Source organism: Phyllostomus hastatus, unplaced genomic scaffold (assembly GCF_019186645.2).
Source record: "Phyllostomus hastatus isolate PE091 unplaced genomic scaffold, TTU_PhHast_1.1 phas_scaffold_1066, whole genome shotgun sequence".
Taxonomy (NCBI): Eukaryota; Metazoa; Chordata; class Mammalia; order Chiroptera; family Phyllostomidae; genus Phyllostomus; species Phyllostomus hastatus.
In genome coordinates this window covers 16,569,531-16,587,182 of record NW_025334004.1, presented here as the reverse complement: position 1 = coordinate 16,587,182, position 17,652 = coordinate 16,569,531, and the positions used below count along the sequence as shown (strand labels likewise).

The following is a 17,652-nucleotide window of genomic DNA, read 5'->3' as shown; positions in this document are numbered from 1 at the left end:
AAAGGGGGAGAAAAAGAAAGCTTACTTTAGTTTGTGTAACAATGTGTAGTACATCTCAAACCACCCAAAGGAAGGCTTAGTGTGTTGAGTGGATGGTTATCATAGGATCAAGCAAGGGGAAAACATATTAATTTGATGCATCCCTGTAACTGGTAGCATTTATTTTAATCCTGAAGATGCTTTGCATTTAAAATAAAATCATGCCCACAGGAATGAACTGGGAATTGACAGTTGTTTCTCCACATCTGTCCTCCTTTGAGGTCAGGCACGGGCTGGCTGGCCCTGTTATGGGCACCAGGAGATCTGAGAGTGGGCGTGCTTCTGATCCGAAGATAATTCCAATTTGCACGCTTGAGCTAAAAGGGTAAGAAGGAACTGGGCCTCATTCTGTCTACAGAAGGGTTTAAAGAGATTTTGTGTTTCCATCACTAGAGACACAGATACTTGAACGCAGGCAGGTCCAGTGCCCAACATGATCAGATGCATGTCACCTACCATGCAGCATCTGTCCCCACCATGGAGTAAGGAGGTCATTGGACTCCACTGGACCCCAGGACCACTTTCCTGACTCCAGATGAAATTACAAAACCCACAAGGAAGCGGGACCATCAGAGAGCTGGAGCTGCCTATTAGCAGTTTGCTGGAGTGGCTTTGGGCTGCTCAGTCTGGTTCTATGCCCTTTAAACTCCTCCAGCTGGGAACCTGGATATAAGACATCTCCTAGCCTGGCCCTCATGGACTTGGACAGTGGCTTAGGAACAACTCCACACCTACAAGGACTCTAAGCGCATGCACCTGAATCGATTTTAATCAAAATGCAGGTGCCTTATATACGGTGTCTGCTTCCACGCGTGATAATCCAGTTACACATAATTGTGTTTATCTAAATTTAATGCACAACTCATTTCACTTTTCTCCGCTCCTTCCCATTCCACAATTTAACTTCCTCCAGTTCATTTGCACAGCAGCCATTAAACTCTTTCCGAGATAATGAATTTCTGCTACCAAGGTGGGGCTTTCCCATTCTAGATATCCATTTTACATTAAAGAAAAATAATCAGCCATTATATTGAACATTTTTATGGCATTTAACTGATGACGAAACCCTCACTTTGATATTTATTCTCACCCAGCACCCCCTGGGGACCGTCAGCTCTATTTCCATTTGTTTTACATAAACCAAGAAAGGATTAGAGGCAAGGATGTGACCCATTACAGGTTGAAGAGAGTCCATGGCGAAGTTGGTTTGGGACATTCAACTTCTCTGCGGGGTCATTACTGGAGGGCGCATCACTCTCCTCTGCGATTGACTCCTGCGCTGGGGAGTAGTGGACTGGCAAACAGCTGAGCCAGGACAGACACCAATGGCACGGCTCTTTGTAGAACAGTAGGATCTGCTAAGCTAGCTGCCCTGTTAGCATAGCGCAACAGCAAGGAGTGTGAGTCCCATGCAAAGAACTGTTCACAGTCACTCAGGGGGCCTTGCCTCTTCCCTTCATTATGAGTTTCCTCATTCATTAAATTCAGGGGCTAATGAAGGCAAGGGGTTTATCCATACTCTTCTTAACCAGATGCCTAGCCATGGGCCAGATAATTCCTGTTTTTGTTGAATTAATAGACACGCACATGCATACAACAGGCTTCCCTGCTTCATTTCACCTTATCTTTTATATGAAGTCACTCTCAGAGCTGGTATGTAAAAGCACAGTGTTTATATACATGCAAGCCATCTGAAATGCTGGACCAACAAACTCAAAACTATGCTCTTCTGAGAGTTGGTCAGAACACCTGTCTCAAGCACTACAGGAGCAAGGCAGGACAGTGCATTTTCTCCCAATATCAAGCCCACGTGGACCTGAACACAATCTCCAACAAGTGCAAAGTCCACAGAGAGAGAAGAAAGATGTTGGGGGTAAGAGTTCCACTTAATTACTAGAGTTGCTAAAAAAAAAATAACGGTCTGGGACACCCTTCTACAAACCCAGAGCCATTCTTATTCTATCAGTCTCTTTGCCCAATGCTTGGACTCAATGCATAATCAGATCTTTATGACACCACATAGATAGAATGAGAAAAGTAAATCCAGGGAATGTTGGTGAAGCAGGAGACAGCATAGGGAGAACTCTGAGACTGCAATACTGTCACTGGCCAACATTTAGCACCCTGGTTGCCAGGAAACACCCTTTACCAATTAGGTGGAATAAACAGTAAACTGAGGCAGGGAGGAGGAAGGAGACTAGTCTCACATGCTAACTCAGCAGTCCTGAACCTGGTCTGATAATATTGCCAGGTGTTTCAATATCACAAGAAACACTATATTAGCAAGAAAGAAAGTCCTTGAAATTCCATGTAACATTTCCACTATCTGGGAAAGAAAGCCTTGAAACTGTGCTTTCATCCCAAGGCCTGAATGTGGGAGAGGGTCCCTGATGCTCACAGAAAGAGCCCATAAATAACTTTGGAAAGGTCCCCAATTTTAATTAACTGCCTCCTGTCACGTATTTGTTTTACAACAAGATGACCAAATGGAGTCTGCAGCAAGATAGAATTCAGGCTAACAGACCCCCCACACATATCTAAGTTTGGGTAGTCACATTCCCCCAGGAAAGCTGGCACCACATTTACCCGTTAATTAATATGTAACTTTTTCCCTCCTATCCCACCAACTATGTAAGTCCTGAGAACAAAGGTGTCTCTCTCTCTCTCTCTCTCTCTCTCCCTCCCTCCCTCCCTCCCTCCCTCTCAGGCTCAGGATGTTCTCTCTCTCAGGGGATCAGAGGGCTCTTGGCTCTCGGGCCACAGGGCCTCTGGCCACCCGGCCTTAGGTTGCCCAGGGGCTTGCCACCCTGGTCTTCAGCCGCTCTTGCTTTTCTCACCCTGCTTTGCCCTGAAACTTTCCCTTTCACCCCCTACTCTACCGGTCCTGTTCTCTTCCATGGAAGCAGACCACTGATAAACTGATTACATACTACTAGATTTGCTGATATGTAATTCTTTACATGCATCAGCAAGAAGAACCAGGTCTCTCCTGTCAACATTGGGACCAAGAGACTCTCCTTTCCTTCCCTCCCTCCATGTTGTCTGTCCCTAATATGTTTCTGTGTCGAATCTCATCTTTGTGTCTGCTTATTGGAGGATCCAGACAAACACACCCTTCCAAGCCTCTGTGAATATTATTTCTGCCTTCATGGTAGGCAGAAAATTCTGTCTTTGAATTCATGCACTTTCTTGATTAAGAATCTTTACTGGCTCCCCCTGTCTAATGATGAACCTCTGACTCCTTCAGCTGGTCTGTAAGACACTTCACAGTCTGGCCCACCCCCACTCTTCCAACCACTTTCCCCCAATTCTCAAGAAACTGCCCCCTGCTTTAGCAATCTAAGTTTCTCAAGGTGCTGCAAACAAGCCAACCCCATTCTCACAACTCTGCTTCTCTCTGGCGTGTTGTATTATTGTATCATTGCATGTGTCCGGCCCTCTTATTATCATCTGCATAGCCTCACTGTTGTGCAAAAAATAGCTCAAAACCCACCTTCTTCAGGCAGCCTTCCAAGACTATCCCAGCCATCCAAGTTCTCTCTTTTGAAGAGAATGAGAACATAATTTGCTACTTAAAACACTATCTTAATAGCTTTGAGATATCACATCAGTTACCTTCTCAACTCGATTTCTAACAATTTGAGGTAGGGTTCATGTTTTGTACTTCTGTCTCCCTAGCAGGTAGGCTCAGGCTGCCAAATGTTCCTATAAATAGTCATTTTTGAGTCAATAAAAGATCATGGTGTTTTGGCAGTAAATCAGTCTTTAGAATGGGATGGCTGTAATTTCGTCTCCTACCTTCATTTTACAGATGAGGAAACTGAGGCACAGAGAGAGGAAGTGACTCAAGTTTAAGTCCCAATAATGTGTGACCTTGACCAAGCTCCCCAGGGCACTATACTTCCCACTCCATGAGTGAAGCTTGAGTCTAACAGTCACTGGAGAGCAGTGATACAGATTCTCTGGCCCCACGCCTAGCAAGTTTAATGTGAGCATTCTGGGTAGTGTCCAGAAATCTCCCTGTGGTGATTGGGGGTCCATGTTTTGAGAAATATTCCATCACAGCATGACTCCTTTCCCAAATCTGTGCCGCAATCCCCCCACCTTCCCACCTTGCTGAGATCCTGATCTAGAAAAGCATTCCTTCCTTTGCATTGAGTTTAACCCAACAAAGAAAGCAGAAAGTAGGAGATACATGAGGAGGATGTCTCAGCAAAATCACCCAATGCCCCGGAGAAAAGGTTGCAACACTGAGAATTGGGGGATGGAAGCTTCCTCTCCCCTGGAGCCAGCACAGAAGGACATAACAAAGCTATGAAGAGTTGCTACTGTAGTCTGTAGCCTTAAGACATTCTGTGTCATGCAAACAAAACCAAAAGCAAAAGAAAGCTTGGCCACTCCTGGTTTCTCTCACCACTCAGGAGGGAATTACCAATGAAGAAAACTAGACATTAACCCACTTAACAATAAGCCCCAGGCTGTTGGGAAAGCACTCAGAATGGGCGGGGGGGAATGTTTGCAGGAAGGGTGAGGATCCATAATAAAGCCCAACTTGACTTCCCTCCAGCAGAGGTCCCCAGATGAGAGGGAACACTCAAGTTCAAAGAAGAAGCAGCAGAAAGAAAACATTAATTGAACCCTACTAGGTGCTGAATACTACACTGGATGTGTCTCAATCCTCAGAACAAATTTTTGAGACTGAGCAGATGTTATATAATATCCCCATTTTACAGAGGGGAAAACTGAGTCCTGAGAGCTAAGCAAATTACCCCAAAGGTACGACTAGCAAGAGACAGAGCCAGCATTCCCACCCAGGGCTATATGACTCAACCATGCCTGTCCTACTCTAACACAATGCTTCTCCATTTAGCAAATGTTCATGTGGGCTTTTTGTGTGCAAGGTAATTCATGAGCAGCAATAGAAAAAAAAATACCCTTGCTCTCAAGTAGTTTATCACTCACTCATATATTCCACAAACAGTTACTGAGCACCTCCTACGTGAATTAGAAAGTCTCCTGCTAAACTCCAGGAATCGGGGCAGGACCCAGGGCTCAAAGCCCAGGGAGTGAAGATAACTTTTGATTTCTTTGTTCTGGGAGAAAAAAAAAAAGGAAACACATGTGTAATAAGAAAAGAACTAGGCAAATTATTGGGACACTCAGGTTTGTGCAATAAACTTTGTCAAATAAGTAACTTTTTGATCTAACTGGCTCCAGTCCTAGAGAGATTTTAAACAGCAAGAGAAATAAAAATAAATTAGAATAATTAATGAGCAAATAGCACTTGCCTCTTAATGTAAGCCATGTACATACAAACACACACAGATAGAGTAGTGAAGTCCCTAGCTATATATGTGAGTGTATATGTGAATATAGCTAGAAAAACTAGTGTATATTTATGAGAATACACACACACGCACACACACACACACACACAGACATATAAGCATACACATATAACCTTAAATTGCCATTTGGCATCTTCCCTGAAATAAGAAACCTCTGTTCATACATCTCTTCTAGCCTTTAACTCATTGTGTTCAAGAGACTTATCCACATATCTGCCTTGTCTGTTAGAGTGTGACCTCTTTGAGGTTAGAAATTGGGTTTCCGCATCCCCAATACCTAGCATCTGCCTGACACATGACAGGCACTACACAATGCCTATTGAATGAATTATAAATGTATGACAATAAAAGAAGGGATGCGATGATAAATGTATGAAGGAGGTGCAAATAATATGCTGTAAGAATTGAGAAGAGGAAGCAATTAGGTCCAGAAAATATAATCAGCCAAGTCTTCATGAAGGAGAGATTATATGATCTGGGACTTAAAGCATGGTAAGAATTTCAATATCCAAAAATAGAACAAACCTTCCCTCCTTCCCTCTCTCCTATTCTTTTCTAGTAGCTTTCTTTCCTTCTGTTCTTTCTTTCTTTCTTCCTTCCTTCCTTTCTTTCTTTTTTTCTTTTTCTTCCTTCCTTCCTTTCTTTCTTTTTTCCTTTTTCTTCCTTCCTTCCTTTCTTTCTTTTTTCTTTTTCTTCCTATCTTTTCTTTCTTTTCTTTCTTTCTTTCTTTCTTTCTTTCTTTCTTTCTTTTCTTTCTCTTTTTCTTCTTTCCTTTCTTCCCTCCATGAGAAAGAAGGCAAAAAGAACAATGGAATCATACAGAAAGGATGCAGGAAGCTCAACTTGTGGTCAACTGATGAAAAGCTTTGTAAGAATGAAGAGAATGGTGACAATGAGGGATTATATTATAATAAGAGACTTGCAATGTATATATAGTATATAAAATAAATAATATATATTAAGGAACCATATTATAATAAGGGGCTAATATAATAAGGTAGCAAAACGGGACATAGCTGGTCTCTCACAAAATCAGGTGGTGCGGTCTTTGTTGACCATCCACCTCCTATCATCTTGTCCCCAGACATCTGGTGACTCCTGCTGCCCCCAGATGCTCAGGCCAGCCTTCTGCGAACTGCCTGATCTTTAGACACACTCACTGCCAGTAACTAATGTCTCCATTTCCCATTTCCCCTTTCTCTGTCACTTATCTATTCCTGCTTATTCCCAGCATCACATAAGATTCTTGGTGATAAAGAAGCAAAATAGAAATGGTTCCTGTCCTCATGAAATGTACAGTCTTCCTGAACCTGCTGCCTCCCAGGATTCTCGGTATTTGAAGTAAGGTGCCCAAGTCCCTGGCAGGCTTAGGGTGACTGATATTTGAGGGGTAAAGGAGCTTTCTACACAATTCCCACCACCCACTTCCTAATGAGAGGAGGTACCCACACCCAGAATTGCAAAGGAGTGTCAGTCCCTGTTACACCTGAGAATTTTTCTCCATTTCCCTGTGTCTATATTCACTTATCCCACTGGGTCCAGCTGGGTCCTTCTGGGTGGGGCTAGAGTGGGGCGCATGGGAAAACCAGAGCACTTGCCAGGAGAGGGCTGCACTCTAAACCCAATCTTACCACAGGCTACTGTGCAAGCCTGGACAACTTATTTACTTTTTCAGAATCTGCTACAATTTCCTAAAATTGGGATAAAGATACACCTCCCCCTGCCAGCCTCACGGGGTTGCTAATTCAAATCAAATAAGGGCAGCTGATCTGCTTTATAAGCTGTACTATGCAAATGTGAGTTATTAGTATGATAATTATTCTTCAGGAGACAAGGGTTCCATCTAATGCTCATTGGGTGGGAGGGAAAGGGGAAATTCAGAATCAAGAGTTGCTAGGCTCCTTCTGCAACATACCCATGCATTCTAGACCCCAACGGCAATGCAGGAGGCTGCGGATCAGACCTGCTGTGCTCACCTGGCACCTGCACTCAGCTTCGGAAGGAAGGAGGAAGACCCCCAGGGAATCCTGTCCTCTGAAAGGATAATGAATAATCTGCACATTTGTAAATCACTACGATGCTCTCACCCATGAGCACATTCAGCGAAGTGAGGACCTTTAATGCCTGCAAAAGTTTACCCTGAAGGAAAACCACTTTAGTTCATTAAACCTTCCTGAAATCTCGGTGCCTTTAAACCCATGGCATTCTCTCCATGTGCCCCTCCACTTCCCCTTCACCTCACACCACCTTGTTCCTGCCCCTGCCTGGTAGTTCTTTGTGTCCAGCCAATTGGAATAGGCACAGCTTTCTTTACCAGGAGTAGTTGACAAAGATTACCTAACAAGGATGCTAAGACACACTCCTCATGGATCACCTACCAAAGAGTGTATTTTGGAGTCTCAGCAGAGTCCGAATTCCGGGGTCCTCCTCCCCTTTCTGGAGCAATCCCTCAGGGAACAGCAACTAAATGTTTGTGGTGCACAGCCCAACTGATCCCCAGTACAAGACTGTCTGGACACCCGCTGGGTATCCAGAACTGTACTGGGCATGTGCCAAAGCCAGAATAACATAAACAGTGCTCCCTGCCCTCCCTGAGTCTGCAGCCCAATTGAGAGGACAGTGTAAGAGAGACCGACGTTGCCATGCGTCATGCATATCATCAACTCTGGCTCAAGATAAAACCTCAGCATGAGCTTTGACTCCTCCTTTATCCAACACATAACAAGATAAACCCTGAGTCTCCTGAAACATGTTGCTGTCCACTGTATCATCCAATTTCAGGTCCCCATAATGTTTTTCATTCACTCACTAACCAAATATGTATGAAACGCTTCCTGTTTGCCAAGTGCAGTGGATTCAGCAGTGAGGAAAACAAAGCAGCTTCTCTGCTCTCATTAAGTTTACTTTCTGGCAGGGGAGGTAAAAAAGTAGGTAAATGGTATTGTGTTCAGATGACAGTAAGTGCTTTGGGGTTGGGGGGGGACAGTAAACAGAAGAATAAGTGGTAATGTGCAGAGGTAGCCAGAGATATTTAGGTTGTGTCAGGATGGGCGGGGTAGGACAAGTGGGAATCTAGTTACAATTAGCATTTTGGACTACAAATATGGCCGCCGTTTGGACTACAAGTAATATGGTGACTGAACTCTGACCCAAAAGAGGTGACTGATGTCAGATCAGGAACCCCAATGCTAAGTTGCTTCTTTGTTCACCAAGAACCAATCCTTGGCTCCTGCGCAAAATCCAGCCATATAAAACTCCCACCCTTTCCCTTCTCCTGCGCAGTCTTTTCTTAGCCCCTTCTCCGGGTGGGGAAAACGTTGCCCAGCAGTACAAACTTCCAAAATAAAGCTCATCTGCCTGTTTTCATGGCTAATTGGCTGTTTATTTCCTTGGCAGGGTCTAAGAAAACCTTACAGGCTACAGCATAAATAAGGAGTCCAGGAAAGTCCTCTGTGAACAACTGAATGACATGGGGGATTAAGTCATGTGACATGTGGGCAATACACATCACAAGCAGAGGAAGCAGTGAACACAAAGATCCTCAGGCAGGATCTTCAAAAAACAGTGAGGAGACCAATGAGGTTGGCGCTAAGAGGGGAGAGTAGTAGGAGGTGAGGTCAGGGGCATATTGGGAGGCTTAGATCTTGTTTGAACTTGTGAACCATATAAAGACTCTGTCCCTTGAGATGGGGAATTGTTGGAGGATTTTAATAGAGGACTTAAGTTTTCACAGGACCCCTCTGGTTGCTGTGCTGAGAAAGGCAGAAAGGGGACAAAAGTAAATTAGGATCCTGTTTTAATCATCCACGTGAAACCTGGTGTGGGTTAGACCAGAGCAACGGCAGTGGACAGGAAGAGGAGCATGACATGAATATATTTTGAAGGCAGAGACAAGAAGATTTGCTGACAAAGTACAATAGGATGTGAATGAAAGAGAATAGTTGAGAACAACCTTCATCATTCAGGACTGAGCAACTGGAAGGATAGAGTTGCCATTTTATGAGATGAAGACTACAGGAGGAGGTTTGGAGTGAAAATTAGAAGTTTAGCTTTGCACAAAAGTTTGTGAATCCTAAGAGTGTTCAAATGGAGAACTCAAATGGTCAGCTGGATAAATGAGTCTAGAGTTCAGGGAAGTAAGTTGAGGCTAGAAACATCAATTTGGGAGTTGTCAGTGATTAGATGGTATTTAAAGACATGAGACTAGAATAGATCACCAACAAATGAAGCATGGATAGAGTAGAGATATGACAATAGAAAGCTGGGGCATTTCAGCATATGGAGATCAGAGAATTCAGGAAGGGAAATCAGCATGTGTTTGGACCTCTCGAAATCAGCACAGGGGCAATTTGTGTCCTGCGTGAATGTTCACTGAATGGTGTTCACTACAGGAGAGACTTTCAATCATCAAAAGGACAAGATGGTCTTCTGTTGAGGTCAGGAAGCCTATTTCCCCAGATTCTCTGTGGGCTCCTGTATAAAGGTGCCCACTGTGGCAGAGACAGAGGCTTTGCCTAGACTTGACATGGACTTCCCTCACCAAGGCTGATGTGGATACTATCATTGCTGAGTTCCCCACCTGCCAACATTAGAAACCAACACTAAGACCCCATTATGGCACCTGGTGGCAAGTCCATTACATTGCACTCCTCCCATCACATAGAGGGCACAATTTCTCCTCATTGGAATTGCTTTCCCGCCTGCAGTGATTATGCTAGAATCAACATCTTTCCATTTCAGAATGCCTTATTCACTGTCATGGTACGCCACACAACACTACTTCTAACAGAGGAACTCATTTCACAGCAAATGAAGCACAGTAATAAGCGTGTCCATGGGAGTCACTGGTCTTACTACAAACTTCATCACCCAAAAGCAGCTGACTTGATTCAATGGTTGACTGGACTTTCAAAGACTCAATGACAGAACTAGCTGAGAGCCAACACTCTGTGAGGTTGTGGTGCTGTCCTCCAGGACATGGATTCAACCAGTGTACGGCCCAAACATAAGTCTGGGAGGCCAGGGGCAAAGGTGGGAGTGGCCCTCTCATTATTACACCCAATAAGCCATCACAGAATATTTTCTTTATGTCCCCACAACCTTTGTCTCTGTTGATAGTGAAGTCTTGGTTCCTAAGGAAGAAATTGTCACCAGGAGACAAAACACCTGTTGCATGGAACAAGAAACTGAAGCTAATACCCAGCTATTTTGAGCCTTTCATGCTACCACTGAACCACGGCAAAGGTGGGGGGCAGTTACTTATGAATAGGGGGTGGAAATGGGTGCTCAAGGCAGTGAAAGAGGTGGTTGTTATGTTTATTTACTCCTGGCCCACTTTCCTGCCTAGTATTAGAAGTATTCAGGACCCTGAGAATTTTATGTCTAAGATTCTCCTGTCATCTGGCTTCTAATTTGATTCTGCTAATGTGGGGGGCGGGGGGGTGTGATAATTGCAGGGACTGGTGAAAAGGAAAAGGCTATCATCTCCACACTTCTGTTGTCTGGTGACAACTCAACAGCAGCAACAGAGCTAGTGGCAGCAGAAGCGGTGGTGCTGGGTCTCAGTGACAGAAACTGCAGGCTCCTGGACTCCTGCTTACTGAGCTCAGTACACACTGCAGGGGTCTGGGTGGCAGAGACCCTTGGCCTCTTGTACTGTGTTTCTCTCCTCCAGTGCAGGGTGTAATCGTTTCCACAGTTACCAATCTTTGAGCAACATTGCCTTCGTCTTTCTTGTTCCTCCAGCCTTTCCAGCACCGTAATCAATTCCCGCATTCAGTGTCTTGTCTTAGAAATACCTAAAGTCAGAGACCCTCACTGACTGACACAGTTGGTCTCAGAGATTAGAGGAAACCCAAAAGAATGTGTGTTCTGGAAGCCATGTAAAGAAAGTGTTCCAAGGAGGAAGGAGTGCTCAGCTGCATGAAATGCTGACTGCTCACATGCAAGAGAGATTATGAATGGACCATTGGACTTAGCTGCTAGATGACTATAAAGGCCTTCAGAATAACTAGTTTACCGAAATTTGCTCTTCACCTCTCTGCCATCCTTACACTACAATGACTTTTCTAAAGCAGTGCTGAATCCTGTTACCTACTGACAAATAATCTCTAGCAGCTTCATACTGCCTTTAAGATCAACTTCAAATTCCTCATCCCAGCATAAATGGTCTTTCTCAATCTGGCCCCAGTTGACATTTTAACCCTCTTTTATAGCCACTTTCCCCAAAATGACATCTAAATTCCAGCTGCCCTTGAACACCCATTTTTCTCCCTGTTCCCTCCTCCCACACTTCTGCACAGGCTCTGTCCTCTGAAAGCCCTCCTCCTGCCCTCCACCTGAACCTCTCCTCCTCATTCTTCAAGGCTTCCCATGAAAATTATCAACACTCTGCTCCCACCTTCCTTCAAAACAGAACCGATTCCCCTTTAATCCATAGTTCCCTAACATGTTGCACATACTTCCAATTATGCTACTCACCAGGTTATATTATAATTTTCTACTTGTGTGTGTGTATATATGTGTATAATCTCCATTAGTATAATCTCCATTAGACTATGTGCTCCTTCAGCAGAGTAACCTTGTTTTGTTCATTTTTATACTATGAGAGTACTGTTATGCTCTTCCTTGACATGGTTCCAATTAACCAACAGAGATACAACACATTCTTTGACTTGAAAGCATCAACATAGGCATGCAAAGGAGGAGAAGATGAATCTGAGCTAGGGTAACTAAAACCTCTAAAACCTCTTAATAGAGGATGACAGGTGTAAGAGATGGGGGACAAATGAAAATTCCCAGCCCTCTTTTATCTGGAGTATTTTGTAAACTTCTTTAAGGTTGTCTTTTTCTTGATAAGCTAGACTGCCAATTCTCTCCAGAAGGGAGAGGTCAAAGTGGCTTATGAAAGAACTTCAAGAATGTCTACAAGAGGGTAAAAGAAAGGACAGACAAGGGCAGGGAAGGAAGTTGGTGAAAGCAACCTCCTAAAATATGACTGTATTAAATTTTAAATGTTTTTTTAACTCCCTAGAGACTTCTAAAAAGGACGAAAGTGTATACTTACACCTGATGGAGTGTAGGTTAAAGAAAACACTAGATCCATATACAAAAGCATGACTTGATAGAGCACAGCAGTTCAGACAACAGCAGAACAAATACAGGAAGGACAGAGGTGGGACTACTAACATGCACTGAGCACCTACTAAGTGCCTAACACTGTGCTTGGTGCTCTACACTCATTACAAAGATAATGGATATGACCACGCTGAAAGGTAGATAGCATTACCCACATTGTCAAGATGAGGAAACTCTCCAGGTCATGCAGCAAGGAAAAGGTAGGAATTGGCACCCAACCACAGGTTTGTATATTCCTGCAAGACCCAAGGAAGGGATAAGAGGTACCAGAAATGAATAAGCATTAGTCATCCCTATTTAAAATGGGCCCATTGTTAAGAAAGCACTTTGCAGAATTTGGTAGCTCAGTAAGGCAAGTGACAGATCAAGGAAATGAAAATTCAGTGTTGCTGAAACAAGGAGCTCATGGGAAAAAATGGCTATAGAATAATGGGGGTTTTGTTCTGGTTTTGTGTAACAAGCCATTAAAAATGAATTAAAAATCCATTCACTCTCATTCCCTATGGGACTTTGAACATGAGAGAGAGAACCTTCTCTTGGAAATGATTTAGGTAGCATGCAGTCCAGCAACAGGGGTGGGACCAAATGACCACAGAACTCCCTGCCACGATGACATGATGACATCTCTACTTCTTGATGACAGCTCACAAGAACTAGAGTTAATCAGCTCCCAGTGGAGTCTGAGCCTGTCCCTTCCTAGATGCCTTCACTCCTTCCATCCAACCACCCCCCTGTGGAGAAAGCCAAGAGCAGAAACAGACGTGAGCAGATGAAAGATGAAATGGTGGCTCCAAAGCCACTAGAGGGAAGCTTCCAGAGATAATCATCAACACAGAGGAAACATACACAATCTGTTTCCTTGAGAAAAAAGAGCAGAAGCTGTAAGCCAGACAGTCTTGGTGTGGAATCCAGGCTCTGCAACTTGTTCTTCGTGTGGCCTTGGGCAACAGGCTTACCCCATGGAGTCTCAGTGCCCTCAACTGGAAAATTAAGCCAATATCCTTCCATGGACTGTTGTGAGGATTAGATAGCAGGTATCTTCTGCCAGGTCAGTAGTAAGTCCTTGGTGTATGGTGGGCATTCCATGCCCAGTCTCTGAGAAAACCAGGTCATTTGCCACCCAAGTAGAAAAAAATCTATGTCTCTAAGAGGGAGCATGTCACCTCTTTAGTGATGACAACCTGAAACTCACAAAATAAAGAGCAACCTCTGCAGGCCTCCCACTGATGTAGAGATTAAAGGCTGGAGCGGTCCATGAGTGCTGTTGTTTGCTTTGTGTGGACACGCATTGACAGCCTTAGAATGGAGAGATCACAGGCCCATCAAGCCCATTCTTCCTGGTGTGTGATCCAACCCACTTGTCCCTTTCAATTTCAGGGCCTGTCTCCGCAGGGCCTGCCTACAGGCACACACACTCTCCTTCCTTCTGCTGCTCCAGTCAGGGGCCTTATTCCCGCTGCAGTCTCAGGAGCTGCAAGAGCTCTCAGCTAAGCCACTTTACCTTCTGAACCCCGTGGATATTCTGGGGATCAGCAATTCCCCAGATTCAAAGTAGCCACCAGCCTGAGGTGCTTCAAGTGAAACCAAGAGCAGGGACTTGACTACAATGTGCAATGTCTCAGGGTAAACACATCTGTCTTGCCTGGTACTATATCTTCAGAGCCTGGGACAATCTCCAGCATGTCCCAGATCCCTGTACACAAGGGTGAACCGAATGACTTATCACCCAATCCATGATATGGTATCAATCACAACCCATCTCCTATTCCATCCTACAAATTAGTACAAAGCCTGTCTTATGGGCAACACACTATTCTAAATACTGCAAAGAATGGAGGAATAAGAGACACAGAGTTCCTGACCTAAGGCATTTTCAGGGCAAGAAAAGAGATATACATTTATACAGCTACAATCAGTGGAAGTCCAAATTGGTCTGACACCAGGTTGGCTGAAGACACTCTACCTATTGTTTCATGTGAGTCGCACAGACACCCTGCAAGGTTGACATATAATAAAAATGAGTGATTTTTAAACTGGGGTAAAGAATGGGATTACCCTCCCTGAAATATTTTACAACAGGTAGTATTTGATCTGGCTAATTTTAGTAGGTGAAGAAGGCAAAAGGTTTTTCAGGCTGAAGAAGCAACATGAGAAAACACAGTTGGGCTGAAATTGCCTGTTATGTTGCAGGAGCAGAGTTTGTTGAAGCTAGAGCTTCAAATGCATGGAGAAGGAGAAGGAGGTGGAGACCTAGACTGGGGTCAGATAATTATGTTTTTAAATACCAGCTGTGTCCGTTTCTCACTGTTGCTGTAAATTATCACAAACACAGTGGCTTTAAACAACACAACTGTATTATCTTACAGTTTTGGAGACAGAAGCCCAAATGAGTGTCAGTGGTAAAAATCAAGGTGTTCACAGTACTATGTTCCTACCTTCCCTCCAGTGGCTCTAGGGGAGAATCTGTTTTCTTGCCTTTTCCAGCTTCTGGAGGCTGTACTCATTCTTTTGCTCGTGGCTGCCTTCTATCTTCTAAGCCAGAAATGGCTACTTGAGTCTCTCACATCACATCACTCTGGTTCTGACTCTTCTGCCTCCCTCTTCCCCATTTAAAGATCCTTCTGATGACATTGGGCCCAGCCAGATAAGATACCTGCTATCTAATCCTCACAACAGTCCAAGGAAAGATATTGGCTTAATTTTCCAGTTGAGGGCACTGAGACTCCCAAATCATCACATTATCTTAAGCTCAGCTGGTTAAAACCTTACTTGCATCTACTGTCTTAATTCCTCTTTGCCATAACCTATTAACAGGTTCCAGGAATTAGGACTTGGGCATCTTTGAGAGGCCATTACTCTGCCTACCATACCTGGTTAAAGAGTTTCACCTGTACTCAGTAGATAGCATGGAGCTGCCTAATGTGCTTCAGCAGGTGAATGATTCATTGACACCTGTGTTTTGAAAACAAAATGGTCTATAACGTGAAGGGTGGATCAGTGAAGATGAGCAGCAGGGAACCCAGGGAGAAGGATATTGCAATAGTCCAAACATAAGAAATAAGAAGTCTGGGACTTCCAGCCAAGATGGAGGCATAGGTAGACACACTGTGCCTCCTCGTACAACAAAGACACAGACAACAACAATTTAGGAACAGAATAACAACCAGAACTGACAGAAATTTGAACTGTATGGAAGTCGGACAACCAAGAAGTTAAAATAAACCTGGTCATCCAGACCGGTGGAAGAGGTAGAGTCGGGCAGCCAGGCTCCGAGAACAGAAAGCATTGGGACCAGGTGCGGTAAGGGGTCAGGGGCACGCAAGACCGCAGCGGGTGGACCCTGAGTACACAAGCAGCAGCTGGCAGACCCCAGCCGAGGGGTGGCAACCAGCAGACCCAGTGAGGCCACGATTGTGAATCAAGGCACTGCAAGCAACCCAGCATCCCAGGGCTGGGAAATAGAGCCTCGGTACACTGATTGGAAATGCCTGTGGGGTTGAGGCACAGGGAGAGACTTCCAGCCTCACAGGAGAGGTCCTTGGAAAGTCCCACAGGGTGCACAAGCCTACCCACATGGGAATCAGCACCAGAGGGGCCCAGTTTGCTCAGGGGAAGCAGCAAAAGGGACTGAGGTCCAACAGACAGTGGAGCAGGCGCCATTGTTCCCTCTCGGGCGCCGCCCCCACATACAGTGTCACAACCCAGAGACTGGGGTGCCCCGCGCTGGTGAACACCTAAGGCTCCACTCCTCATATGTAACAGGTGCGACCAGGCCAAAGGAAAAAACAAAAAAAGATGGCTCAAACAGAATTAAAAGCTACAAAACCCATCCTTTTAAGCGACTGAGAGATAGCCAACCTATCAGATGCACAGTTCAAAGCACTGGTGATCAAGATGCTCACAAAATTGGTTGATTTTGGTTGCAAATTAGATGAACAAATGCAGACTACAGTAAGAGAAATGAAGGAAAATGCACAGAGAACCAATAGTGATGGGAAGGAAACTGGGACTCAAAACAATAGAATGGATCAGAAGGAAGACAGAAACAACCAAACAGAAAACAATGGAGAAATAAGAATTCAAAAAAAATGAGGAGAAGCTTAGGAACCTCCAGGACATCTTTAAATGCTCCAACATCTGAATTATAGGGGTACCAGAAGGGGAAGAGGAAGAGCAACAAGTGGAAAACTTATTTGAACAAATAATAAACGAGAACTTCCCCAATCTGGCAAAGGAAATAGACTTCCAGGAAGTCCAGGAAGCTCAGAGAGTCCCAAAGAAGTTAGGCCCAAGAAGGAACACACCAAGGCACATCATAATTACATTGGCCAAGGTAAAAATGAAAGAGACAATCCTAGAAGGAGCAAGAGATAAGGAGACAGTAAACTACAAAGGAGTTCCCATCAGACTGTCAGCTGATTTCTCAAAAGAGACCTTACAGGCAAGAAGGGGCTGGAAAGAAGTATTCCAACTCATGAAAGGCAAGGACCTACACCCCAGATTGCTCTATCCAGCAAAGCTTTCATTTAGAATTGAAGGGCAGATAAAGTGCTTCTCAGAAAAGGTCAAGTTAAAGGAGTTCATTATCACCAAGCCCTTATTTTATTAAATGTTAAAAGGACTTATCTAAGAAAAAGAAGATAAAAAAACATGGATAGTAAAATGACAGCAAACTCACAATTATTAACAACCACACCTAAAAAAAAAACAAAACCAAAAACAAACTAAGCAAACAACTAGAAACAGGAACAGAAATGGAGATCACATGGAGGGTTAGCAACAGGGGAGTGGGAGGAGGAGAGAGGGGGAAAAGGTACGGAGAATAAGTAGCATAGATGGTAGGTAGAACATAGAGGGAGGGCAAGAATAGAATGAGAAATGTAGAAGCTAAAGAACTTATGACACGTGGACATGAACTAAAGGGGGGAAATGTGAGTGGGAGAGGGTGTGCATGGTAGAGGGGAATGAAGTGGGGGTAATGGGACAACTGTAATAGCATAATCAATAAAATATATTTTTAAAACAATTAAAAAAGAAGAAATAAGAGGTCTGGGTTGAGGCTATGGCAGTGGGAAAGGAAAGAAGGGAAGAAGCCCTGGCTGGCATAGCTCAGTGGATTGAGCGTGGG

The 17,652-nt window shown here is 44.2% G+C and overlaps 1 protein-coding gene across 1 annotated transcript in view; it reads right to left on the bottom strand.

Moving 5' to 3' along the window:
* SORCS3 (sortilin related VPS10 domain containing receptor 3) overlaps positions 1 to 17,652 on the bottom strand; it is a 558,638-nt gene that overhangs the window by 389,173 nt on the left and 151,813 nt on the right. The window lies entirely within an intron of this gene.